Source organism: Aulonocara stuartgranti (genome assembly GCF_965226115.1).
Source record: "Aulonocara stuartgranti genome assembly, chromosome: 3".
In the NCBI taxonomy this organism is placed as follows: Eukaryota; Metazoa; Chordata; class Actinopteri; order Cichliformes; family Cichlidae; genus Aulonocara; species Aulonocara stuartgranti.
In genome coordinates, this window is record NC_138941.1 from 19,770,051 (window position 1) to 19,798,011 (window position 27,961).

Sequence of the window (27,961 nt, forward strand, 5' to 3'; positions counted from 1 at the left end):
TACAGCCTCATCAGCACTGACTTCATCTTCACTGACTGATGGAGCACAACATGAACCTGTGGAGGCTGAAACACTGTCCTGTCAAACATCTCCCCGTCACCACTCCACTTCTGTCAGCCTTTAAATGAACCCTGCTCAAGTCTGTCACTTCTGTTTGGAGCCAAAAGAGGTTAAAGATTACGCCACTACATTCTTGTCTAGAAAATATTAAAGTGTATTTGGTGACACACAAAAAAGGGTAAAAGTATAGTTTGGGTCCACACATGTCCAAACCCTGGTGTGTAGGCCTACTTAGTATTGAGAAAAGCCCACTAAAAGAACGCCCACCAGACCAAAGCAATGGTGTTGACTTGATCAGCATTAACCCCGCCCCCTGACTTTGATGGGTGAAGCTGACAAATAAAATGTATTTATGAACAGCGATGCAGGGCCAGGAGTAGCAACGTGAATTAAATAAATACATCATTAAATAATTCATTAAATGTGTCAGTAAAATAATTAAAATAGAAAACAAACCAACAAAATATGTAATTAACTAATTTGAATTGTACATAAATACTTAATGAATTCTTTTAAATGAAATTAACCGATAATTCATTGTGATTTTGTTTTGTGTTTTGATGAGCTAATAATCAGCTCTCTTTTTCTCATTGTTGTTCTAAGCCGCTTATCCAAAGGTAAGGCACTACCTGTTGATTTATTTCCAAAGTGTGCCAAATTGGACATTACAAATTAAAGTCTACTCACTGAAATTACTGGGGAATGTCTGCTTTGATTTTGATGAGAATCTCATGACAGTACTGAGGATTTAATGCAGTTGGACTGCTAAAAATGATTGAATGCGGTTGGACCGCTAAAGGATTTAATACGGTTGGACCGTGGAAAGCAGTTGGACTGCTGAGTGATTTTAGTATATTAGGGAATTTGGTTATTGTTTGGGGTGGAGCCCGTATTGGTTATAAGGTTGGACCTGCTTCAGTCTTACACTTTTTTGGCTGTTTTACTGTTGTTCCAAAGTATTATAAATTATTCAAGAACGTCAGTTGGACTGATAGGAAGCACAGTGCTCAGAGGTAACGCTTGCCAATGCCAAGGACGCTTAGGCATTGTCCTCGAAGAGGGATAGTCAGTTGGTCACTGTGGAGCTTGGGGCACTCCAGAATAACTAGGAGTTAGAGTCTCCTTACCGTTTGGAACGGTAGTCTGCGCTTTTTTGGCCAGCAGAAGTTGGACTTCGGGCGTGTAACTTTAACTTAAAACTTCGGGGTAAGCCTTGGCTGTGAAATGCCAAAAATAGAGCTTCAGGCAAAGTTTGGGTTGGTTGACGCTTTTAAATTGAGTTAGGGATTTTAGAGATGAGGCCAGAAACTGTTGGACAGATACTGGTTAATTGATCACAAAAAAGTTGGACTTTATCGGTTGGACCGTTAACTTAAATTTGTCGAAATTGTTTAGGCGCTAAAGCTGACAGATGTGACAGTGGTTGTAAATATAAGACGTCTTTGTAATATAAAATAAGAGATCTCTGTGTGAAAGGAGTCTGAGGCAGTGCTGGAGCTATTTTTAGACTGTGTGTGTGTGAGTGTGAAAATGCAAATTAGTCAGCAGTGAACTGTTTAAACCACAGTTGGTTTTACAAATACTGCTGCAAACATTGTTGAGTGTGTGTTTAAGACGCCATTTATGTTCATTAGAGGGCTATAAATAAAGTTTTGAGTTGCCGTAGTGGATGTATAGTAATTGACTGAGTTTTGATATATAAATATAGTGAGTGCACTGTATATATTTAAGACTAACATATTACTTTTAGGAGTAACCTCTCATCAGCAATAAATGCTGGTGTGTTTTATTTTTTCTATTCTATGTGTGTGCTGTGAGAATTAATAGAGGTTTCAATTGTTTTCTTTGACTTGCTCTTTCTGATTATGAAAGGCATGTCTGAAATACTCTTAGGAAAGCGTGTTGTGAGTATATTCCTCAACTCTTGTCACAGTTTAAGTGTGTGAATGCTGTGAGTAGCAGGTTTTGAGTGATTGGGTGTGATTTGTACAAAATAATAAATAATAATAACACTATGAAAGTTGATAGTAGAGTGAGTGCAGAAGTGGAAGTGTGAGAGAAAAGGCGGTGTGTGTGTGAGACGATCTGACAAACGCAAAGAATTTAGTATATTTAGAAGTGTGTGCGTGAAATAAGGGTGAATTGTTTTAGATCAAGACTTAGTAAAACAAGAGTTTTATTAGCCTGTAAAAAAAACAAAACAGGAGAGATAGAAACAGAAAATATGGTTCTGAGCAGCTGCAAGGTTGACAGGAAATGGTGTGTGTGACAGGAACTTTGCATGCCCATAAAAGGAACTGACTGTGACAAGTGAGCACACAGAGAGAGAAACATACGAGTTAAACTCCAGGCAGATGAAGCAAATGGAGGTTTTAAGAAAAGAAATGAAAAGGATATTAATTGTATGCTTTAGTGTGTCAATACAGGTGGACTTCTTTCAACCTAGAATCTTGAGTACAAAACCATTGATTAACAGAATTGGGAGGAAAACAGGCCAGATTTTGGCTTAAAATTTTACAGCTTGACCTCCCACTTGTCCCGATCCTGAGAAGAAGCTCATAGGACAGTTAATCTCCTGATGAAGACCGACAGAACATCGTGGACTTCAAGAATTAACAGCAGGCAAAAGACAGTGCAACTGAAACTACACTGACGATACCAGCAGCAGCATGGAAGAAAAGCACGTGATGGAAAATGCACGGTGAACTGCAGGCTGGTAAGAACAGTGTGACATAACTGTTTAAAGACACTGAATGGGATATTTTGCCAGGCTGGGATTTAATCTAAAAGGAAAATACTGAAAAGAGCAACGGAAACAGAGAAGAAACAGACTGTGTTTGCTGGGGATCACAAGACAACAAAGGACACTAAGAGAAGGGCACAGGGGCCAGTGGGAAGGTGAAGCCCAGACGAGTTCGACTGCGAGAATAGAGGGTACAATTGGGTTGAAATTGAAGCCGGAACTCAGGATGGTTTAGGGATGTCCACGTCACAAACAAAGAGGTAAACAAAAAGAAGGTAAAATAAAAAGAGAAAATAACTGATAATTACATTAATGAAAAGAAGACACACATACAGATATTACATAGATTTATTTTTAGGATAAAGGGGAGAGCTTATACGTAGAAATGACTTTTTATACATATTGCATTTTGTGCCTTTAAGGGAGTTGTGGCTCAATTCGTCTCTTGAGGGTCACGAGCCTTTGGCTAGCGCTATGATTAGCCAATCTACTGTGAGGATGATATGAGTTATTGAAGGATTGCACACGCTTACAGACACAGAGTCCATAAACACACATGACAGTATTGATTCCAGGCAAAAGGCCTCAAATTAATTTAGCGTTTAACTGAACTTGAGCTGGCCCTGTAACAAGTGACAGAAAAGAGGAACTGAATAGGAGTTTCTTGCTTTAGAGAAGGACCAAAGGAAGGAAAGCATATATTTTGGTTAAGTCTGATAAACTAGAATGAGAAGGTATTGTTACATCAAAGGAGCAAGATGAAATAAAAAGGCTATACCAAAAACAGGTTATAACATAGGAAATGTGAGTTTTAAAATGAAGTTAGTGTTAACCAGAGATGGGCAGTAACGCGTCACTTGTAACGCGTTACTGTAATCTGATTACTTTTTTCAAGTAACAAGTAAAGTAAGGGATTACTATTGCAAAATCGGTAATTAGATTACCGTTACTTTCCCGTAGGAACGCTGCGTTACTGCGTTACTAAAACCGTGATTTTTTTGCCAGAATGTCTCACGACAGTGACCTAAGCGAGTGCGCCGTTAGTGACAACAGCTGTGTGCAGATCAACAATGGATCATAAATCGATTGTGGGAGAGAGTATGAGCGTGCAGCGTTTAAAGTGTGGAAGTACTGACCTTATTTTGAGTTTGATTCCATAAAAAGTGACAGAAACATTAGTGTCCGTTGTGCGTGGGAAGAAAACCTTTTACAGCGGAAAAAAACCCCTAAACTTCCAAGCAAGCACCGAGTGCGCAACGACGTAATGGGAAATTCACAGAGAAACTCGCGGATTCTTCAACTGACCGCGGCACACCTGCACCAGGGTAAACCTCCGCCTACCCCCAGTCCTGCTTTACAGGTCAAAATAGAGCAACAGGACCGCTGAGTCTTTGAGTTTATTTATTTTCTGCTGTGTTTTACTTGCATCTATTTGAAAGACTGAGTGTAAACACAAAAAATATTTCATTTTATGTGCTGGAATGGGCAGAAAATAGGTTTCAATGTTAAACTAATTTATTCAAGTCAGAGAATGTTGCATATAATTAAATTTTTGCTTGATGCATAAAATTAAAAGATTAAAACTGATAAAACAAGTTTAAAAAAAGAGACTTTTCCATTTGATTACATTTTGTATGATGGATTATGCAGAAAAAGTAGAATTGGGCTGAAAGATCTATCGCTTTATCACCTCTTCAGGTTGTAAATCGTGTTTTTAAAAAGTAACTAAGTAACTAAGTAATTAATTACTTTTGAAAATAAGTAAATGGTAAATGGCCTGTATTTATATAGCGCTTTACTAGTCCCTAAGGACCCCAAAGCGCTTTACATATCCAGTCATCCACCCATTCACACACACATTCACACACTGGTGATGGCAGCTACATTGTAGCCACAGCCACCCTGGGGCGCACTGACAGAGGCGAGGCTGCCGGACACTGGCGCCACCGGGCCCTCTGACCAAGTAATCAGTAATCAGTAAAGTAACGGGATTACTTTTTTGGGGAAGTAATCAGTAATTAGTTACTGATTACTTTTTTCAAGTAACTTGACCAACACTGGTGTTAACACACAGGAGTTGTTTCAAGGCAGCGTTTAGCTGTGATAAAATGTATGCAGGAGTAATTGCTTATATGTTTAAACTTAATTGATTAAAGTGGTTGTTTTTTTTGGATCTTTTAGTAGAATAGGCGCTTATAATGATTTTCTTGTGAAAGGAGATTCTAGGTCAGAGTGGAGGCCTTGCAGCAGCGAGAGTTCTGTGTACAGGATGTTGATGATTAGATAAGGCAAGCGACAGGAAACGCATGCAGGGACGTGAAAGCAGCGTTTTAAGAGTTTTAAAATGATGAGTAACGTTGAAGAATATATATAAATACAAGTCAATAAGTCAAGAAGATAATTAGGATCAGGCTTTTGATTAAAGAGTCCCAAAGATGATAAGTTAGGGAGGTGCAGGAAAAGGTGTTTGGTTTGCTTTACAGAAGATCTCGGCGACCACAGGGGGGTGAGGATCCTGGAGGCCCGAGGCATGATGGACCACAAGAGAGGGACGCAGAAAAAACCTAATCTTACGCATGGAGTGTTCTCGAGGGGGAGCTGGTGTTTATTACTGGACCACTTAGATGACATGAGGTTGTCTGATTTGCTGAGCCAGAGGACGGCTAGAGAGGGTCAGAGCGGGAGTGGTGACCCCGATGTCCATGATGCCATGGATGGACATGGAAGCAGCTGAGTGGGCCGAGGAGTGACCCAACACAATGTATTGCGACCTCTGGTGTTCCAGAGGTCGAGAGAGGGAGTATTGAGATTGGAGAGATATTTTGCTGCTATTGTTAATAATCATCATCATTACCATTGCATTAATAATATAATCTACAAAATTGATATTGCATTCAGATGTTTAAACAGTGTGTGTCTTTCAGAAAGACTAAGTTGCAGGCTGACAGGAAATTGCAGGTTTGAAGAGTGTGTCTTTTGCAGAACTGAAACCGAAAGCAGAGTCTAAGTGCAGGTTATTTTGAGGAGCCTTTAAGGACGAGGCACACACTTAGTTAAAGAGAATCATTTATAGGTGGAAGTTTAATCATGTTTTGCTCGGGGTTGCAAAAGAGCAGTTTGTCGCAGAACTGCTGCTGATGTGTCAAGATGATAAGCGAGCATCCGGCAGTGACAGGAAGTACCTGCCATGAAGATAGGAGATAATGTTCTTTTAAACTGTGTTAAAAGTCATTGTGGTTTTGATTTGACGTATGCATATATTCTGTTTGTGACGTATGAGGGGGCGTCATTAAATTCAAGCCCTGATGGTATAAAATATCTGTTTATGCTTTGATTAAGTCGGAGATCAGCCCGGTCTGCGAACGGAGCTGGTCTTCCCACGCGTGTATTTCATTAAAATCGTTTGACCAAGTTCTGGACCATGGTTGTTTGTACTCTCCTTCCCCAATATTTGAACCTTAACATTAGTTTACTCAAAATAATTTTAAGACATCAATATTAAAGGTTAAGTTATGATAATGAATACATGCAACTATAACTGATGACATAAGAATTTGGATTTTTTAAGCTAAAGCGAAGGTGCTGACTCACTTGGCATGTTACTCTCAAATCCTCCCTAATAACAATAACATAATTACACTTTAGCCACAAGAGGGCAGCAGCATTAATACAAGTCACGTGTATATAAAGGTACAGTGATTATATTACAGTGATTTTGACAAAAACAAAACAGAGGTTCATGGCAGTGTGTTTTTCCATAACATACCAACCAAATTAAATAATAAAAACTTCATAACTTACAGAACTTTTTTAGAGACTTTGACCACTGGCAGCAGCCTCAGAAGAGCCTCCTCTGAAGCAGAGTATTTCTTCAGGTCAAACACATCCAGATCTTTTTCTGATGACAGTAAGATGAAGACCAGAGCTGACCACTGAGCAGGAGACAGTTTATCTGTGGAGAGACGTCCTGAACTCAGGGACTGTTGGATCTCCTCCAGTAGAGAACGATCATTCAGTTCATTCAGACAGTGAAACAGATTGATGCTTTTCTCTGCAGACAGATTCTCACTGAGCCAGTACTTGATGTACTGAACTGCTTCTTGATTGCTCTTTGAGCTACTTCCTGTTTGTGTCATGAGGCCTTGCAAACGAGTTTGATTAGTCTTCAGACCCAAGAGAAAACGAAGGAACAAGTCCAGGTGTCCATTGGGGCTCTGTAAGGCCTTGTCCACAGCACACTGGTAGAAGTATTTCTCTGTCTGAGAGCTTGTTTGTTGCTCTTCCAGCAGATTGAGTCCAGAGTTGATGAAGGTCAGGTGGACATGAAGAGCAGCCAGAAACTCCTGAACACTGAGATGAACAAAGCAGAACACCTTGTCCTGGTACAGTTGTTTCTCCTCTTTAAAGATCTGTGTGAACACTCCTGAGTACACTGAGGCTGCTCTGATATCGATGCCACACTCTGTCAGGTCTGGTTCATAGAAGATCAGGTTTCCTTTCTGCAGCTGATCAAAAGCCAGTTTTCCCAGTGACTCAATCATCTTCCTGCTCTCTGGACTCCAGTGTGGATCTGTCTCAGCTCCTCCATCATATTTGATCCTCTTGACTTTGGCCTGAACCACCAGGAAGTGGATGTACATCTCAGTCAGGGTGTTGGGCAGCTCTGCTCCCTCTCTGGTTTCCAGCACATCCTCCAGAACTGTAGCAGTGATCCAGCAGAAGACTGGGATGTGACACATGATGTGGAGGCTTCGAGCTTTCTTGATGTGGGAGATGATCCTGCTGGCCTGCTTCTTATCTCTGAATCTCTTCCTGAAGTACTCCTCCTTCTGTGGGTCAGTGAACCCTCTGACCTCTGTCACCATGTCGACACACTGAGGAGGGATCTGATTGGCTGCTGCAGGTCGTGTTGTTATCCAAAGGCGAGCAGAAGGGAGCAGGTTCCCTCTGATGAGGTTTGTCAGCAGCTCATCCAATGAGGTGGACTTTCTGGTTTCTGTCAGGATTTTAGTTTTGTGGAAGTCCAAATTAAGTCGACACTCATCCAGACCATCAAGTATGAACACAACCTGGAAGTCTTCAAGCCTGCAGATTCCTGATTCGTTAGTTTGATTAAAGAAGTGATGAACAAGTTTCACCAAGCTGAACTTTTCCTCTTTCAGCACATTCAGCTCTCTGAAAGTGAATGGAAATATGAACTGGATGTCCTGGTTGGCTTTGTCTTCAGCCCAGTCCAGGCTGTATTTCTGTGTTAAGACTGTTTTCCCAATGCCAGCCACTCCCTTTGTCAGCACTGTTCTGATTGGTTCGTCTCTTCCAGGTGAGGCTTTAAAGATGTCTTCTTGTCTGATTGTTGTTTCTGGTCTGTCTGGTTTCCTGGATGCTGTTTCAATCTGTCTGACCTCATGTTCCTCATTGACCTCTGCAGTCCCTCCCTCTGTGATGTAGAGCTCTGTGTAGATCTGATTCAGGAGGGTTGGGCTTCCTGCTTTAGCGATGCCCTCAAACACACACTGGAACTTCTTCTTCAGTTGGGCTTTAAGTTCACGTTTACAGAGTGGAGCAAATATTTCTGAAGGTAAGAAATTTAGAAAAAAAATATTATATAATAAATATCATAGCTTTTCAGTACCCTGAAAGGATGAATGTCTATTGGTCCATTTCTTGAGCTATTAGGAAAGATCAATATTCAGTCTTTAGAGAAATTCTCTTACTGCTCTGCAGATGGTCAGCCATCTCATGCTGCTTAAGTCTCCTCAAGAAGTGGAGTGTGATCTTCAGAAATGCTTCTCTGCAGCTCTTTCTTTCATCTTCATCCTCACCTTCAAACATCTCCTCATCCTCCATCTGGCTCTTTAAAGTTTCTGGGTGATCTGGACTCAGAAGCTTCTGGATCTTCTTCAGCTCGTTCTTCACAAACATGGTGATGTTGTCCTCCAGCCGCTGGAAAAGAAGACTATATGAATTACCCAGTGGTAAATGAACTGGTTCTTCTATAGCTCTCTTTGATACTCTGTGCACACAAAGCTTTTTATACAACATGCCTCATTCAACCAAGCACATTGTTCTATGCTTAAATACTTTCTTTCACACTCTGATGGATGCATCAGAGGGCAGCTTGGGTTTAGTACGTTACCCAGTACATTTGCCAGCCAGGGTTTGATTCACAAACCTAACTAGTAGCTGACCTGCTCCCCTCCTGAGCTACAGTCACCCCAATCTGACTGAAATCATGGAGCCCAAACTCTGACTTATGTTGGACACACTGACAATCCTCTGGTCCACAAAGTGCAGCATAGAGGTGACTGAAAAGAACAAATGTAAACGTAGTACTACAAACCATAACCACAGAGTCCAGGTGTGTTTGATGCTGCTGTGCAGACTGACCAGTGGAAACCTCTGCTCTCTGCTGGTCCACTCTGTGGAGGAGTAATGTATAATTAGCTCATGTTATGTCTGTCCACACACAGACACAAGCTAAAGGTCCATGAAGTGATGTTTGGATGGGTTCAATCAATCAGATGACTGTCATGGTGAAGCTTTGCTAGTCCTGCTGATCCCACTGAGAATTAACAACTCAGTTTCCAGATGTCTGTAGTTTTCTGCTCAGTTTCTTTAGTCCCAACAGCTCTTACCATCTCCTGCATAAAGCTTTCCCTCCATGCTCAGATGCCCTGGAACAAGGTGCTCTCTTTATATCAGTGACTGGTTTAAAGGGACAACTTGCAGTGCTCGCCAAACTTTGTGTCAGCAAAAGTAGTTCTAATGTTTCTTACATTTATTACATTTTTACATTTTTACACACACAAATCAATGAACGCAAAAACATGAACTTTCCAGATATTTTGTTTCACAATGTTACAAAACTCAGTTCACAACTACACAGTCTGATTTACAAGTACAAAATATTTATGACCACAGTTTGAGACGATGTATGTCCCGAGTCTGTGGACTCAGTAGTTTTGTTTTGATTGTTATTGTCTTTTGTTACAATTTCATTCTGATTAAGATTTTCTAGTTCTGAGGTTTTGGTTTCTGTGTTCCCTCTGTACTGTGTTAGTATTGTGTCTCTGTGTTCACTTCCTGTTTTATTTTGACAGTGCCATGTCCTACGTTAGTGTGTCTACTTTTGCTTCCCCTTGTCTGGTTATGTCCAATGAATCCTGCTGTGTCTCCCTTTTCTCATTCCCTGATGGCTCTTTTGTGTATATGAGCCCTTTGTTTTCTCCTGCTTGTTGCTGGTTCGTCTGTGTTGTCTCCCCGTGTCTCCGTTTAAGGTTTCAGGTTAGTTTTGTAGTTTTTTCAGTAGAGGTTATCTTAGCTTCTGCACAGGCCATCTCCACTGCACTTCACCGTTTCAATAAAGCTCACTCACTTCACAGCAGTGTCGGCATCTTGGGTCCTTTATTAAATTCAACATGGCTCGCCCCGCTAGCCGTGACATAAGATGTGAAAACAATATCCAAAAAACACGAGAGACAAACAGGAAATAGTTTTAAGGTGCAGGGCCAACAAACTGAGTCTAGCCATGAACTCAGAGTTGATTGAATTAGCATTTTGAATTGGCTGATCTGAGTTACTTCAATCAAGTCTATGTTCACTTTGAGTTAAGATTATACGTGATTAATGTAAAAGAAAAAAGCCGTCATCAGCAACTGATTCTGATTTAGCAGGTTTTCAAATCTAAACGGTACCCATCCCTAGCTGGCTGTAGTTAAACCTTTACTTAAAAAGCATCCCTAGACCCAGCTGTCTTAGCTAATTATAGGCCAATCTCCAACCTGACAATCCTTGAAAGAGTAGTTGGGGGGCGACAATCAGAGGGGCAGTGTGATGATCTTAGGTTACAAACTACCGCAGTCAAGTCATTAAGGGAGACGGGATCAAACTGCTCTAAGACAGCTGAGCACACAGGAGAAAGACTCGGATCTGAGGCAGCAGTCGGCGAGACAAGAGCCCTAATAGATAGAAGCTTGTTGTTAAAAAATGCTAAAAAGAGTGACGCTGAAAAACTAGTTCATGCATTTATTACTTCCAGGCTGGACGACTGTAATTCATTATTATCAGGAAGTCCTAAAAACTCCCTGAAAAGCCTTCAGCTAATCCAAAATGCTGCAGCAAGAGTCCTGACAGGGACTAGAAAGAGAGCAGATTTCTCCTGTTTTGGCTTCCCTTCATTGGCTGCTCCTCACATACAAGGTCTTAAATAATCAGGCCCCATCTTATCTTAATGCTGCACCACAACACCTGATCTCTGGTTTCCTCACCTCTTCAATCCCACTTTAATACTTGACTAAACTCATTTTCCTGTTTAGGTGTTGAGGCAAAGCCGCCCATCTACAATGCAGGCAACAGCAAACGGAGCTATTTTTGATTCCCTTTGAGTTTTTTCTACTTTTGTGCTACAAAATGTTCAAGCTGATTAAATTCATTAGAATAAAAGTTCAGATAATTTTCTCATATTAATGTTGGAGGTAGAAATTCAGGTAACTTTGCACAAAAACTGGCAGAAATTTCCTTCAAAGATGGCGTTTTTACTTTAATACTGTGAGTACATTTCAGAGCCTGTACTCTTTTACCTTTACTTGAGTAAAGAAGTTGAATCAGTATTTCAGCTTTAAGAGGGTATTTTAACACAAACATCAGTCCTTCTACTTAAGTATGTTTGACACTTTGTTTAATCATCATTTTTAATGATCAAATATAATTATGTTTGTTATTTGTGGAGTTTAAATGTCCTTGACAGAGACAGATGATGATCATTATCCTGCACTGTGCTCTCAGGTTTGGTCGAGCTAGCACAAAGAATGGCTATGTTGAACTTCCTCCTGGGATCTACACTAAGAAGTGAGTCCAACATTAGCAGGGTCTCTTTCCTTTATCTGGATTCACTTTAGCATTCACAGTCACGTGAAGCTTGTTATTAACTCGATAAGTCAACCCAGGGTTTCAGCTGAGCGCTCACATGAAACACATGGTGTTGACAGCATCTGATCAATCATATTCATGGAGACGTGTATCAGCAACAGAGCAGCTGAGTTTGCAGAAGGAAGTCAAACTAAACCACAGGAACAATATGAGGAGATTACACACATAATAAAATACTAGCAGTAACACAGCTGCTGCAGACAAATCAGTCGTGTGATCGTGTGTGAGAGGAGAAGGACTGTAAAGGAGTTTGGTGTTAAAAGCTCTGTATGAATGTGGGAGACTTTGAAGGGCTTTAAAAAGGCCAATATAAAATAAAAGGCAGCAAAACTGCTGAGTGTGAAAGTCACCAGACTTATCAGACCTCTGTGATTAAGACCTGTAAGAACACCTGTTTGTACTTGTTGGCATTATATCAAACACACACGTATATTAAGCCTTAGTTTGAACTCTGGTTGAATTTGTTACTTTCAGACTGTGAAACATCACAGAGGCTGCAGCTGCAGATCTTTTATTCACCTGGAAATTTACTTTAAATGTTAGATGGAAAATGTATTGCTCAGTTTAACCAAAGTAAGAACAAGAATCCATAAACCTTCATAAAGACAAACATCTCCCAGAACATTGAGCTGCTGAAGTGTCACTGAAGGGAAAAACTATTTGTCCTCCTCCATCCAGCAACACCTGAAACACCTGAGTGGAAGCTCCTCCCTACACTGTGTTTGAAGCAAAGCACAAAGGAGACACCTGCTGGAGCAGCTGGAGTCCTACAGACACTCAGCCTCTTCACTACACAAACACCTCCTACAACATCCACTCTTTCCACTCTGACTGCTGTGTTTGTGGAAACACTCCAACACACACCGCTTCACACACCAACATAGAAATGTGTGAAAAAGAGCTGAGCTGATATTAAACATGAGGATTTATTCAGAAATACAGAGTCAGGAACAACATCTAGACACACATTACCTCTCAGCAGCAGAAGAACAGCCTTTAAAGTTTATAAAAGCATCCTTTGAGTCGTTGCTCTTTAAGGAAACACAGCTGGGTTCAGGTCCAGGAGATTCTGGCCTCTTATTGATCCTAAAAGAAAAACAATAAATGTCACAGCTTCATGAGACAGGAAGGAAAAACTGGAAATATTAAATTAAAGACATGATGAACAATCTCATAAAAATAATGTACTTACTCTTTGTCACATAACAGTCTTTTGTTAAAGTTTACAGCAACACCCTTCGACCTGTTGCTCTTTAAGGAAACACAGCTGGGTTCAGGTCCAGGTTCTGGATTAGTTTCAGGGTTATGTCCAGCTGAGCCTGGTACGCCCCACAGCTCTGGGCTTTAAAACAACACACACAGAGGTATGAGTGTGAATAATGATGGAGCAGTGATGTGAGTGCTGAGCTGTGACATGGAGAAGAGTCATGGACAGTTAGAGATGGTCATCTCACCTCTGAGCTTTGGTCTGGCTCTCATGTTCCCCACACAGAGTGCTTTTAGAGGGAGGGACTCCCTCCTCTCTGTCCTCACACTGATCCATGCTGCTCAGTTCACATCAGCTCACACACACTTTCTACCTTCACCTGCAGAGGAAACACAAATCATTCATGTGCACATAAACCAAAATCCTCCTTTCCATCATGTGTCCTGTCCAAATATCAGCTGAATGCAGTCAGACAGCAGTGTGAGGCACAGGAAGCTGCCATCAGCTGCTCTACTTCTACTATCAGTCCACTAGATGGAGCCATGAAGCACACATGATGCATTCACTGACACACACTGATTCACTGTGACTGGAAGTTTAAGTACATTAAGCCTCCACTCATCTACATTGTGCTTACAACCCACTGCCCCCCATCTCCCACCCCCATCAACCTCCTGGGGCCAGGAATGACTGGAACTGAATTGGAAACGGGCGTAATCAAACATAAATCTGTTATTCTTATCCAACCTGTCTGCCTGGACACAGTTTGCTGACCGATCATGGAGCCTGTGATTCGCTTAGACAACAACTTCATGAATGTGGAAATGAAACTGAGTGTCAGCTGAGTGTCGAGCAGAAGAGGAATCAGAGAAAAGTGACAGAGCTGCTGACTTTACAAAGAAAACTAAAACCATGTTGAAGAGATTAAACAGATAATACAAGCTAACAACAACACAGCTGCTGCTGCAGACAAAACACATGTATGAGTGTGTGACAGGAAAAGCACTGAACAGAAGTTTACTATTAAAAATGCAGCATGTTGTAAAAAGTTTGGTCAGTGAGACTGAAAAATGGCTGCATGAGTTACTATTGTGAACAAACCCCTATAAGAACCCTGATATTACCTGAATAAGATCACATCCTGATACGTAGTGCAGACCTTGGTAAGAGATACGGTCCAACTGGAATATAAACCTTTGGTGTGTTTAATCCAGTCAGTCTCTGAGTAACTCCACTCCTCTGCTTTCTGTTGGAAGAGACAAAAGTTTGTAGCACGATCCTTTTCCTCAGAGGCCTGTGTTGAATTTATATTACATCTAAGATAAAAAATAATTCACAAAGTCTGCTCTGTCCTCCTGTCCTCCCTGCAGTCTCTGTGAGCTCCGCAGAGTGATTATAAAGACCCGGAGCTCAGAGTTTCTCCAACACCGTGGTCAAGTGTGAGCCACGCCTGCCACCCGTTATCTGCCAAACTTGAGCTTCAACGCTAAGTTTTACAGTAGTGCTGCTTCTTATCCCTTTTTGCTGATCACACACATAACAACACACATGGTTTTCAGGAAGTTAACAGAAATTAAGCCACAGTGTCATTTGTTTTTCACTCAAGTTGTCTTTTCTTCTTAATTTTTCTGGTAATGCTTCTTCATTCATGATTCATTCAAATCTAAAATAACTTCAAAAAATGTAAAATATTTCTGAAAATCATCTTTTATAGTTGAAATTCAGTTGTCATTTGGCTCAGCTGCTCTTTCATGCATCCATAGTTTCACCTCAAACTGCTGCTTGAGACACGAGAAATTAAAGAACAACTCTGTTCAAACGGAGAAACTTTGAAGGAACTCAATAATGTCATTTAAATGGTTTCAGGTAGGTGTATGAAGGTTCTGTATTCAATCATATATGATAGTTGATATGAAAGTCTGAATTCATCTTCTTGGACACCCACACTGCAAAATTCTGTAGAAATGAAATTAGTCATTTCTAATCAATTTCAACATCAAATATCATAACATTGCATCAAAATGCGTAAAAATGATTCTTGATAGCTGACCTTAAAGTCTCTGTGCATTCTTCCTCTGGGTTACCTTCTCTATATATTTGCAGTTTAACCACCAAAAGCTGCAAGGTTTCAGAGAAATAAAAGGAGCGTTCTACTCAAATTTAATAAGATTAATTTAATAAACAATAGAAAAAAAACTTTGACAGTTGTCATAAAATTCTTAACAAACTCCTCTTCTGTCTGTAGCTCAGGAGTTAGAGCAAGTCACGAAGTAACTGGAAGGTTGGTTGTTTGATACGAGATACTAACCCCAAGATAGAAAACTCTTCTGCACAGGAAAAGTCCTTGAATGAGTCATTTGTATGAAGCACTTTGAATGCTCAGAGTAGAAAAGCACCATATCAGAACCAGCCTCACCCACTTGTGATGGGTGGGTGGCTGTGGCTCAGGTGGTAGAGCAGATCAGCTGCTGATTGGAAGGTTGGTGGCTCGAACCTTGGCTTCCCCAGCCTGCATGCCAAATATCCTTGGGCAAGATACTAACCCCAAGTTGCCCTCTGATGATTAGTTTGCACTTGTGTTTAGAAGTGCTTGTGTGAATGAGGCCTGTTGTATAGAGCACTTTGAGAACTCCAGGAGAGTAGAAAAGCACTATATAAAAATCAGTCCATTTACTACATGTCCGCAAAGTTTCATCTCCAACCACTGCAATATTATTTGTTAGGATCGCTGTTCTCTCCGGGTACTCCGGCTTCCTCCCACCGTCCAAAGACATGCAGCTTGTGGGGATATTTAGTTGGATAATCCAAATTGCCACTAGGTGTGAATGTGTGAGTGAATGTGAGTGCGAATCGTTGTCTGTCCCTGTGTGTTGGCCTTGCGACAGATTGGCAACCTGTCCAGGGTGTACCCCGCCTCTCGCCCTATGACAGCTGGGATAGGCTCCAGCGCCCCCGCGACCCTGAAAAGGATAAGCTGAAGCTGATGGAGGATCGCTGTTTTTTTCCTCAGGGTTTTGTGATGCCTTTTTGTTTTCGAGAGTCTTTTGTGTTTTAGTTTGGATCTTTGTATATAAGGATGGTTAATAGTTTGCTTTAGGATTTACTATATCCCATGTACCCTGTTTTCATATTGTAGTTTGTCTTCTTGGTTTTGTAACACTAAATATCTGCTTTTGTGATCCCTTTCTGTACTTCAGTTATGTCCCTTTGTCTGTCTTGTCTCTCTGTTTGTCTGTCATTGTCTGATTTCCCCATCTGTCATGTTTCCCATTCACTTATATTTTCCTTTCTGTTTTCTACATGTCTGCGTATGTCTCTGTGTATCATTTCCTCTTTTTTATCGTCTCGTGTCTTGTGAACTTAGCTTTGAGTTTTACTTCCCCCATTTGGTTAATGATTTGTTCCCATCAGTGTCTCAGTCTCGTCTGCATTTATCTAGCTCATGTTCCCCTGTCCAGTCTGTTCTCCTCTATGTAATTTAAGCCTTGTTCTCCATGTTTTCCTGTTTTATTGTTTTAACTGTTGCTTCCTGTGACTATTGTAGTTTTCTCCTGCATCATGTCTCTCACCCGTTGCCTCTCGTCTCATTATCCAGTGTGTATTTATTGTCCCCGTCTTCTTGTGTACTTTGTGCTTTCCTTGCTCTGTGTTCCCATGGTTTTGGGGGCGGTGGTGTGGGATTGATTAAGGAAATGGTTGGGTTAATAGGAATGACCAAAATGAGAAAAATAAATCGATCTTCAATAAGAGAAAGGATTATTCTAAGAAGGAATATTTTTGATGGATCAGAATTATATAATGAAATATGAACAAAATCTTTTGTTGATCATTGTTTATTAACTGAACCTTGTTGAATTTGAGTAGAACTGTTTTTTAATTTGGCAGAAACACGGCAGCAGTTTGAAATGAAACTATCCAGGCTGTAGAGTAGACGAGCAAAATCAAGAATCCACTGAGATTTTCATGACAACAACTAAGAAGGATTTCTTAAATGAATTGTTGATACGCTGTTATGATAATCCACTGAGCTTATTGAATTTGGGGAGAAATGTCCTTTAATGTGCAATCACACAGTGGGCTGAGATGAAACTGCACACAGTGTGGGTGTCCCAGAAGAGGAATCAGTTAGAAATTTAGTGTCAGCTAGTAAGCAAGAATTTAAAAAATATTTTTACAGATATCAAATTTGTTCTGTTATATAAAACTCTAATTTATACTAGTCAGGTGGATCATCAACAATCATCAATCAGTGCAGTACCAGCAAAATTCAGACAGACACACAAACACACACATGCACAATTTTACTGTCTTAACACAGTATCATAAATCTAATTAGATTGTGTTTCTTAATGTTTACAGGCCTCCCAAATACTGCACAGACTTTTTTAATGACCTCAGTGAACTGCTGTCTGTGATCTGTGTTGATTTTGACTGTGTAATTATTGCTGGGGATTTTAACATTCATGTGGACAACCCTCAGGACAAAGGGACTAAAGACCTGAGTAACACTCTGGGCAACTTTGGGCTGACTCAGCATGTAACAGAGGCCACACATAATAGAGGACACACTCTTGACCTACTGATCTCCAAAGGCCTGAGCATTTCAAAGGTTACTGTGTCTGATGTGGGCCTGTCTGATCATTACTGTGTTTTCTTTGAAAGTAAAATCTCAGCCCACACAAATATATCAACAACAGTGATCACAAAACGGTGTATAACTGAACACAGTAGTGCAATTTTTAACCAGGTCTTCCCATTAACGCCTGACCTGCCCAGAGGGTCAGTCAATGAGCTCGTCAATAGCTTCAATGCTAACATGTTAAATGTAATGGACACTATTGCTCCCATTAAGGTGAAGGTTATCTCTGGAAGGAAAAAGTCTCCATGGAGAAACTCCACACTGGTGAAAAATGAAAAAAGAGAGTGTAGGAAAGCTGAGCGCAGATGGAGAAAAACAAACCTCCAGGTTCATTATGACATCTATAAAGAGAAACTTCACAATTATAATTTACAACTGAGGAATGCAAGGAGGTCCTACTTCTCTGACATCATCACTAAAAACAGTCATAATGCTCGGGTCTTATTTTCTACAGTTGACAGGCTAACAAACCCTCCTGTGTCAGTGGCAGCTGAACTTCATTCGACCATGGCCTGCAATGACTTTGCCAAATTCTTCACTGAAAAAATCCAAAAAATTAGACAAGCAATTGGTACATCAACAGCAGATCCAGGATATGTACTGTGTCCACCAAAAAACTGTTTAAACACCATGAAACAGTTTCAACCTATTAACAGCAAAGACCTGGAGGACATCTTAGGTCAACTGAACTCCTCCTCCTGCTGTTTAGATGTCCTGCCAACAAGTTTTTTCAAAAAGGTCTCAAAGACTTTAGAGTCAGACCTGTTACAGATCGTCAACTTTTCTTTATTATCAGGTGTGTTTCCAGAATCACTAAAAACTGCTGTAATCAAACCTATACTGAAAAAGGACAATCTTGACAAGACACAAATGAACAACTACAGGCCGATCTCAAATCTCCCGTTTTTAAGTAAGATCATTGAAAAAGCAGTTTCCCAACAGCTCAGTTACTTCTTAAAACAGAATAATTGCTACGATGCCTTCCAGTCAGGTTTTAGACAGAACCACAGCACTGAAACCGCTCTGACCAAAGTGTTTAATGACATATGTCTGAATACAGACAGTGGAAAAATGTCAGTCCTAGTTTTACTGGATCTCAGTGCAGCATTTGATACAGTTGACCACAACATATTACTCAAACGACTGGAGAACTGGACAGGTCTTTCAGGAACTGTACTAAACTGGTTCAAAACATACGTAGAAAACAGGAAATACTTTGTATCAATAGGTAACTTCACATCTGAGCAGACAAGTATCACATGTGGAGTTCCCCAAGGTTCCATCTTGGGACCCCTTCTGTTTAACATCTACATGCTCCCACTGGCACAGATTATAAACAACAACAAAATAAACTATCACAGCTATGCAGATGACACACAAATATATATCACAATGTCACCAGGAGACCGAGGCCCTGTACAGGCTCTTGGTAAATGCATTGAGGAAATCAATGACTGGTTGTGCCATAATTTTCTCCAGCTAAACAAAAACAAAACTGAGGTAATAGTCTTTGGCGCCAAAGAAAAACGATTACAGGTCACCAGAGAACTTCAATCTATACATCTAAAAACCACAAACCAGGCGAGAAATTTGGGTGTAGTGATGGATGCAGACCTAAACTTAGAAAAACACATTAAGACAATAACAAAGTCAGCTTACTATCACCTCAAGAATATATCAAGGATAAAAGATCTGATGTCTCAACAGGACCTGGAAAAACTAGTCCATGCATTCATCTTTAGTAGGCTTGATTACTGTAACAGCATCTTTACAGGTCTACCTAAAAAATCAGTCAGACAACTACAGCTCATTCAGAACTCTGCTGCTCGAGTCCTCACTAAGACCAAAAAAGTGGACCACATCAGTCCAGCTCTGAGGTCCTTACACTGGCTGCCTGTCCGTCAGAGGATAGACTTTAAAGTTCTGATGCTGGTCTATAAAGCTCTGAATGGTTTAGGACCAAAATACATCAATGACCTCCTGACCCAGTATGAACCATCCAGATCCCTCAGGTCATCTGGATCCGGTCTTTTATCAGTTCCCAGAGTCAGAACCAGACACGGAGAAGCTGCATTCAGCTTTTATGCTCCTTATATCTGGAACAAACTCCCAGAAAGCCTCAGATCAGCTGAAACACTCAGTTTATTTAAATCCAGGTTGAAGACTCACCTGTTCTCAGCTGCATTTGAATAAAGCACCAAATCCACACTTTAAGCTTAAATTTCAAAACTTACATTTAACTACTGATTTTATCTACTGTTCTGATTTTATCTGTTTTGATTTTATATACTGTTGTTTGTTTGTTTGTTAATTAGTTAGTTAGTTTATTTGCTTGTTTTATTCAATTTTAAATCATGCTTTTTATTTGTTCTTGTTTCTAATGTCTCTGTAAAGCACTTTGAATCACCTTGTTGTTGAATTGTGCTATACAAATAAACTTGCCTTGCCTAGAATATGCTATAGTCCTTTAAATACCAATTTAAATATATTTCAAAAATATATTACAGCTTTTTTCAGTCTGTTGAACAAAAATCCCCAAAGAAGAAGAAGCACTACCATAAAACTTTGTGTAAAAGTGCAAGAAAGTTTAAGAGGCTTACAAATGACGGCTCACATAACTGCGGTGTTACAAGTCAACCTCGTTCATATCTGTCATCATGAACAATGCTATGGTTTGTGCTGGAGCGAAGCTGCACACAGCTGATATTATCAGAAAAAAATACATACTGATTCGATTACCTTCACACGCAGATTCACACAAAGACGACCAGCTGCATCATCGAAGTTTAGAAGACAGACAGTGAAACTTAAAAAAGGAAACAGACAGATTTGTGGGAATGCTGGGGCTGGGGAACATTAGTAATTAGAAACACAAAATGTTTCTAAGCATTTGTAAATGTTTGTTGGAGGGTTTAGAGGAGCTGAATCATTTTGTGTGAAAATTAAAGTCAAACACACTCTTAGTAGAGAGAGACTGTGTCTGCAGATCAAACAGGTCTCACTGTGATGTCCCTTTAGTCAGACTCTGTCTCTGCTACATTAATGACTGAAAGTTGTCACGTTCTTATTTAGTTAATACTCTTTAAACCAGGTGTACACTTTTAGTTTAATACATTATAGATTCTCTGATGAAGAAATACGGTATATATATGTAACCTGATGAAGCGGTATCTAAAATGTTTTTATGTTTGACATACCAAGACTGTTTCACACTGCAGGAGTTGCAGATGATAAAACAAAGACTGTAAAGCTAAGCAGTTTGTTTGCTGTTTATCACTGCCTGTCCATTAGTCAAATTAATATTACTTTTATCAAAAATAATTTCCCGTCTGTATTTGGTCTTCCTCCATAGTCACCATAGTCACATCATTGTGTTTTGTTGATGTTTCCCCTCCTTGTGATTCATTCAGTGTCCCCATGTCGGTCCCTGTGTGTCGAGCCGTGTCTCTTAGTTTGTATCCTGTTTTATTTGGAAAGTCTCGTGTCCTGTGTTCAGTGTGTTCAGTTTTGCTTTCTCCTGTCTCATCACATCTAATTTGTCCCTGCTGTGTCCTCATGTGTTTCCATTTCCCTTATCATCCCTTTGTGTATATATTGTGTGACTTTCCTTTTGTTCATTGTCAGGTTGTCTGTTTATTATGCGTTATGTGTCGGGGGCTGGATCTGGACCCAGTATTTTGAGTTGTGTGTTTTTGGAGGTCTTATATTATATTGAATATATGCTTAGTTCTTGTGTTGCCATTATTAGTTAGGATTTAGTTGGGTGTTATTCTAGCTTAGGTTTCCATCTTACACCTTAAAGGTCGTTCCCTGAAAATATTGTCTGACATTAAAGTGGTCTGTGGCGCAAAAAGGTTGGGGACTCCTGCTGTACAGTACAGAATGCGTTTAGCTTGTCGAATTTACATAAATCTTCGATCGCTAGCAGTGTAACTCTGAAGTGCTGCACTGTATGTTTGGAAGTTTTCTCCCAAAAAAACACAAAAATGCCGACGAAACGTTTTGCACCCTCAAATGCACCTTTAGGTTTCATTCCATGATACTGGACTTATGTTTCTACGAAGGTTTGACCTCTAAGAGTGTTTAACATGATAGTGATTTATTGATTCTAACCCTAAATCTATCCAGTAATGTCTGCACATATTTTCAGTACTGATTTTAAAGTGTTTTAATCCTTCTGTCACTCAGGGAACCCAATAAGGATTCAAATACTTCAAAAGTCAACCAATGACATTGATGTGTAAGACTATTTAATAATTATTTATTGTTTATATTTCATTTATTCATTCATTCTTTGCACTGTGATTTAACCCATCTTTGTGTAAAGCAGGGGTGTCAAACTCCAGGCCTTGAGAGCCAGCGTCCTGAAGCTTTTAAATGTATCTCTGCTGCAACACACCTGAATAAAATTATTAGGTCATTAGCATGACTCTACCCTACTCAAGTAAATTTAAATAAATGTAAGTACATACCACCAGGTAGCTCCACTCGTACCCAGTGTAACGGGAAGTGAGAGGGTTAGGTTTTGGCGCTTTGAATGTTCAGTTGTGTGATGCAGCGATTAACGTTTGAGTAAAATATTGGGCTCCCTCGTGTCTTCCCTACATTCCTCCACAATGTCCGTTTTTGCAAAAATGTACTTCTAGAAGTACTTTTATTGCACGATGTTCATTCACTCATGAGCTGCTGCAACATGAATCAAATGGCTGAACTGTCACCTTGGCGTGCAGTCAAGTTCTACAGTCTGCTAATGATCTAATAATAAGTATTAATATTCCTCACTCACCTTACTAAATGTTTGTGAACACAGCCAGAAACATTTGCATCACAAACACAGACTAGTGTTTATTAGCAGAAGCTTTTGGGTGGTTGCTCTCAAACCTGTGTACAAGTTGAAGCATTAATGGTCCCTTCACTGATTTCCAGGTATCCAATGTCAGGGCTAACAGATGGATTCAGACGCAGGCAGCGTTCTGGCAAGCAAAGGGTTGACAATTTATTAACACAGAAGGGAAACCACAGTGATGTGTATATACAGTGAATGGGGCAGGGCTTCAGGGCTCCAGGGGAAGGAATCCACACTCGCTCCCCACTCGGCCCAAACTCCGCCACTCCTCTTCTTACGCACACTCGCTTCTCCACAGCCACTCTCGCTCCAATTTCCACTTATGTTGACACACACAGGGATCACAGGTCAGGGTCCGCCACCAGTTCCGGGGAGATCTAAACACAAAGAGTCCAATTAGATCAATACGCCACACAACACTGAGAGAGTTTGTCTTAGGAGAGCTGAGAGCACGAACACGGGAGGTTCAACGTTCCAGTGCCGAATACTCCGTGCCGCAGCGTTAAATAGGCAAGGGGGACGCCGCCTGATCAGCAACAGGTGTAGAAATCACCGCAGATACGTGGGCCAAGGGTGAGAGCCCACAATGAGCTCCACCCAGGGAAGCAGGAGAGAAAACAAAACAAACCTGTGGCCAACATGAGCGAGCCGGAGAGGCACAGGGACCATGACAGCCAATACCAAGTGCACAAGTTCACCCCAGATGGTTCCTCTTCTCTGTAACTTGGAGGATGTGGAGTAGGCTGTATTTTAATCAAAGACATATCAATCAATCAATCAATCAATCAATCAATCAATCAATCAATCAATCAATCAATCAATCAATAACCATGTCTAAAAACAACACAGGTTGACCAAAGTGCTGTACACAGTAAAAGAAAAAGTAAAAAGTAGAAACAAATACACACAATGAACAAAACAAAAAATAATCCCAAATTTCGTTTTTTTTTCCTGAAGGGGTCAAACACTTTTATGCAAGAATGACAGCGAGGTGAAAAACCTTCACCCGCAAGAAAACTCGAGCTGTGACTCATAGTACGAACACACACCTCACAGTAACACACTTTGTTTAATGTGAACTTTTTGCCAAGCTAGCTAATCCTGACCAACACACCAGACACAGAAGATAAAGGAACGATGTTTTACTGTTAGAGACAGAAAGGTTAAAACATTTTGGCAGAGGGCTAAAAGGGGCTAAAATTACCCAAAAAGAAATTCCATTTGACCAAAAACACTTAATTTTTAAAAAATTAAGTATATAGTTATGAATAATGAACAAATAATTAACAAACTGGGGTTTATAAATCGTGTAACACATCCTTATGGTAAGAAATTTTACCTTAATGCGTTACATGTGTTAGAAGTCAATGTATCTTTAACAATATACTCCTTATTTTATATCTCCTGATCCTTCACAGAGCTGCATGAACCTGTTGTTGATGTCAGAGAGTCAAACTCTGCTGAAGAGTGGGTTGTTTCCTGTTCAGCCACTGGTCGACCTGCTCCCACTGTAACACTCTCACAACAACACCTCAGCTTCTCACAGTACAACACTGTCAGTGTGTCCAACACCAACGCTACATTCACTGTCACCACTACAGCTGTGCTCTCAGGTTCACGTAAACACAGCACACAGGTGGGATGTGCAGCACGAGTGCTCTCTGCTCCTCACAGAGAGGTGATGGAGACGATTCCTGAGGTCCAGCAGACGTCAGATTATCAGTGATGGTGAGAAACTGAGATGCAATAACAATGCATTGTGCTAGTATGCATTTTCTCTTTGATCAATAATTGATGTATTCATTTTGATCAGTGTCACATTTTTCCTGCTTTTTCAAGTTTCCTCCTGGATCATTGTATTAGCTGCAGTATTGGTGATGATGGTCTTTGTCAGTGTTGCTGCTCTGCAGTAGGCTACTCTTTAAAGAAAAAGACCAGATAACTTTCATTTTTCATTTCTTGTCATTTTTTTCTACACCAAAATCTATCCAATAATATCTGCATAACATTTTCTACTTGTGATTTAGTTATTAATTCTTTGCTTCATGATTCAGTCGGTCTTTGTCTAGTATTAAATTTTATGTTTCCCATTTAATCCCACTGGCTTTAAAGTGTTTCACCAGATTTTTACGAAGTATTTCCAGTCTTTTGTTGTCTCTGTCCCAAATGTTCTGAAATGTGTTGCATGTATTAAAAGAAGTTGGACCAAAAAATGTACTATGTACTTACAAACTTACATTTATGAAAGCTGAACAAACATTGATGTACTTGACTTTTGTAACAGTGAAAAGGCGATCTGTTTTTATTGATAAATATATATGTTTGCATTACTGTTATTTAGATTGCCATGTTAGAACGTAGCAAACAACATTGTTTGTTCCTCTATGGTTTCTTTATTTTTACAAATCTAAATGTTTTTGGTCAAAAGATTAATAATTTCATATTGAGGTCAGACGGTCAGCAGTTTTGATGTTTTTGCAGAGATTTTATTTTTTGCAAAATAGCACAAGTAAACATTAAAAGTAGTTCCTAAATCAAGGCATTTATTATTAAGGCGGCCATTATTATGGCCCTGTGTGGAAAAAGTGATTGCCCCCTAAACCTAATAACTGGTTGGGCCACCCTGAGTAGAAACATCTGCAATAAAGCGTTTGGGATAACTGGCAATGAGTCCTTTACGAGGTGCTGGAAGAATTTCTGCCCACTCATCTTTGCAAAATTGTTGTAATTCAGCCACACTGGAGGGTTTTGAGTATGAACCACCTTTCCAAGGTCACAGCACCTCAATCAGATTCACGTATGAACTTTGGCTAAGCCATTCCAAAGTCTTTCTTTTGTTTTACTTAAGCTGCTTAGAGGTGGACTTGTTGGTGTGCTTTGGATCAAGTGCACTTCAGCTTGTGGTCGTGAACAGATGGCCAGACATTCTCCTTCAGGATCCCAGAAACTGGATTCTGTTCATCTTGACGTTGCATCTCCAGACTGAGAGATCTCAATTACTTTGTTTCTTATTTGCTTCTGAATTTCCTTGGATTGCGCCATGATGTGTAGTTTTTGAGGATCTTTTGGTCTACTCTACTTTGTCAGACAGGTCCTGTTTAAGTGATTGATTCAGCACAGGTTTGGCAGTAATCGGGCCTGGCTATGACTATGGAAAAATTGTATATTTTCTATTGATAAATGCAAATATTTCATGTCTGTTATGTGCATTGCCGTGTGGAGAATATAAGGAAAACAATTGTGTGGTTTACATTGTTTCTTCCTCTTAGATTTCTTGATTTTTTTTAAAAATTGCAATAACTTTATGTTAATTTCAGTGCACTTTCACATTTCTTTAAATTCAAACTACAGTCCTGTGAATAACTAGAAACACTTCTAGCAGCACAAATGTGAGCTAATTGTTTTCTGCTTGACTTTATCAGTCTCTCATATTGTTGTGGAGGAATGTTGGCCCACTCTTCATTACAACGTTGCTTCAGTTCTTTGAGCTTTGTGGGCATTTATTTAAGCACAGCTCTCTGAATGTCCCAGGTTGAGGTCTGGACTTTGCTTTTCAGCTATTCTGCTGTAGATTTGCTGCTGTGTTTGGGATCATTGTTCGACTGCAAGACCTAAACTTTACCTATTAAACAGTTAACTCTGTATTTTACACTTTATGTGAATATTGTTGCAGATTTCAATTATTAATGTTTTTATAACTTTGTTCTTTCTTATATTTAATATTATACAATATTTATACTTCATGTCTCTGTCTTCTTTTGAACACTCCAGCACAGCATCACTATAACTTTGTCCTCACTGACAATAAAGCTGTTTTATATATTTCATTGCAAATGTTTCAAGCAATTTGTAGCTGTATCTTAAGATATTTTGTTAATAATATAGTATTTTATATTGTTTTTTTCCCCATATTTGAGAAATATTTAACATGTAAAAGTCTGTTTATGTACAATTTGGTGATATTAGCCCTGATTATTGGAGGAACTTGTACATGAAGCAGATTTCTGAGACTTCAGATTTGAAGGTTGTTGTCATATAATCTAAATGATGGCAGATTAACGTTCCCTACCTCTGTCCTACAACCACAGGACTCCTTTGCATTCGACTGATAGAAATTTCAAGCTCAGTGTTAATGAAGATTTCAAAGGCCTTAGTGCAGGGGTAGGGAACGTCTAAAACCTGCAGGGACACCGGCCCTCGAAGCCTGGAGTTCCCTACCGCTGCCTTAGTGTGAAAGGAATGAAGCTGTAGCGCCTCCCAGTGGTTGAAAAGAGGTACACAAGAGGTTTTTGCAACCTGCTGTTTAATGAAGGTAATCAGCTGGGACAAAGGTACATTATGAGAATAATATCTCTGACAAACCTCTACCTCAATTAAAAGATGCATTTTGATTTACATGAATGCATTTCATCTTCTCTGCAAAGGCTACACAACCTTCTTTGCCATTTGAGTGTGTCCAGTCCAGCTGAAACCAGCTCATTACTGATGGCATGAAAACGATCTGTGAGGTAACATTTTTACTGTCATTCATTCCTGTTGAAAACTTGTCACGTGTTTGCTTAGGTTCTTCTCAGTAATCCTCCCGTATCCTGTGTAAAAACTACCCGAGCTTAAAGTATACAGACTGCCGGGAGGGGCGAGACGGGAATTTTCAAAGCATATATATATATATATTAAAATACAGATAGCAGCAGCCACGAAAACATAGGCAAGAGAGAGCATAGCAGTGTCGTAGATGTAGCCAAATAAGACAGATAAATTAAGATGGAAAATCCCCAAAACAAAACCCAATCTTTAGTGTGGGAGCATTTCCATGTCATTCCCAAAGGTGTAATTATTTTCAGCGACTGCAAACTGAACACAAACTTTTCATAACTGAGTTTGTTTCTTCAGTTGTATTTTGGTAATGCTGTTGTACAGCAGGGAAGCAAACACAAGTGCTAACGCTAACAACATCCAATCAGGATTTATTGGTTCGATCAAAGCTAACATCTGCATTACATGTGAGCACTACACATGTTATTTAACATATATAACGTATAAGATTTTCACATCTTTCTCTTTCCCTCGAGAAGAACTGCTAAAACTGTAGAAATAACATTACAGAAAAGCAGGACATGCTCAAGCAAAACATTATAGAAAGTCTGTCACGGTTCTGGCTCAGTTTGACCCAGTATTTTGAGTTGTCATGTTTTTGCAGGTTTAGTTTAGTTCCATGTGTCATTTTCTGTCTCTCTCTCTATGTCGAGTCTGCGTCTTAGTGTGATGGTTTCTTGTTCCTGTTTTATTGTGAAGGTCTGCGTCTCATGTGAGTGTGTTCAGTTTGACCTCTGTCTCGTCTTGGTGATTATTCCCAGCTGTGTCCACCACCTGTGTGTAATTCCCCTGTGTTTCTCTGTGTATTTAAGTCGTGTCCTCTGTCATTGTAGTTGCTGGTCCGTCTGTGTGTCCACCATGTCTCACCCGTGTGTTTGTGCTCTGTAGTTTAGTTGTTTCCAGTCTAGTTTAGTTCGTGCTCCATTTGCTGTTTGTCCATAT

The 27,961-nt window shown here is 40.0% G+C and overlaps 1 protein-coding gene and 1 long non-coding RNA gene across 2 annotated transcripts in view; one reads left to right on the forward strand and one right to left on the reverse strand.

The window, feature by feature from the left end:
- LOC309700493 (uncharacterized protein) overlaps positions 1-27,961 on the reverse strand; it is a 2,098,293-nt gene that overhangs the window by 1,480,841 nt on the left and 589,491 nt on the right. The window lies entirely within an intron of this gene.
- Positions 21,686-26,166, forward strand: LOC309701657. Its single transcript, XR_014275208.1, has 2 exons — positions 21,686-21,817; positions 23,842-26,166. It is a non-coding gene; the product is annotated as an uncharacterized lncRNA (long non-coding RNA).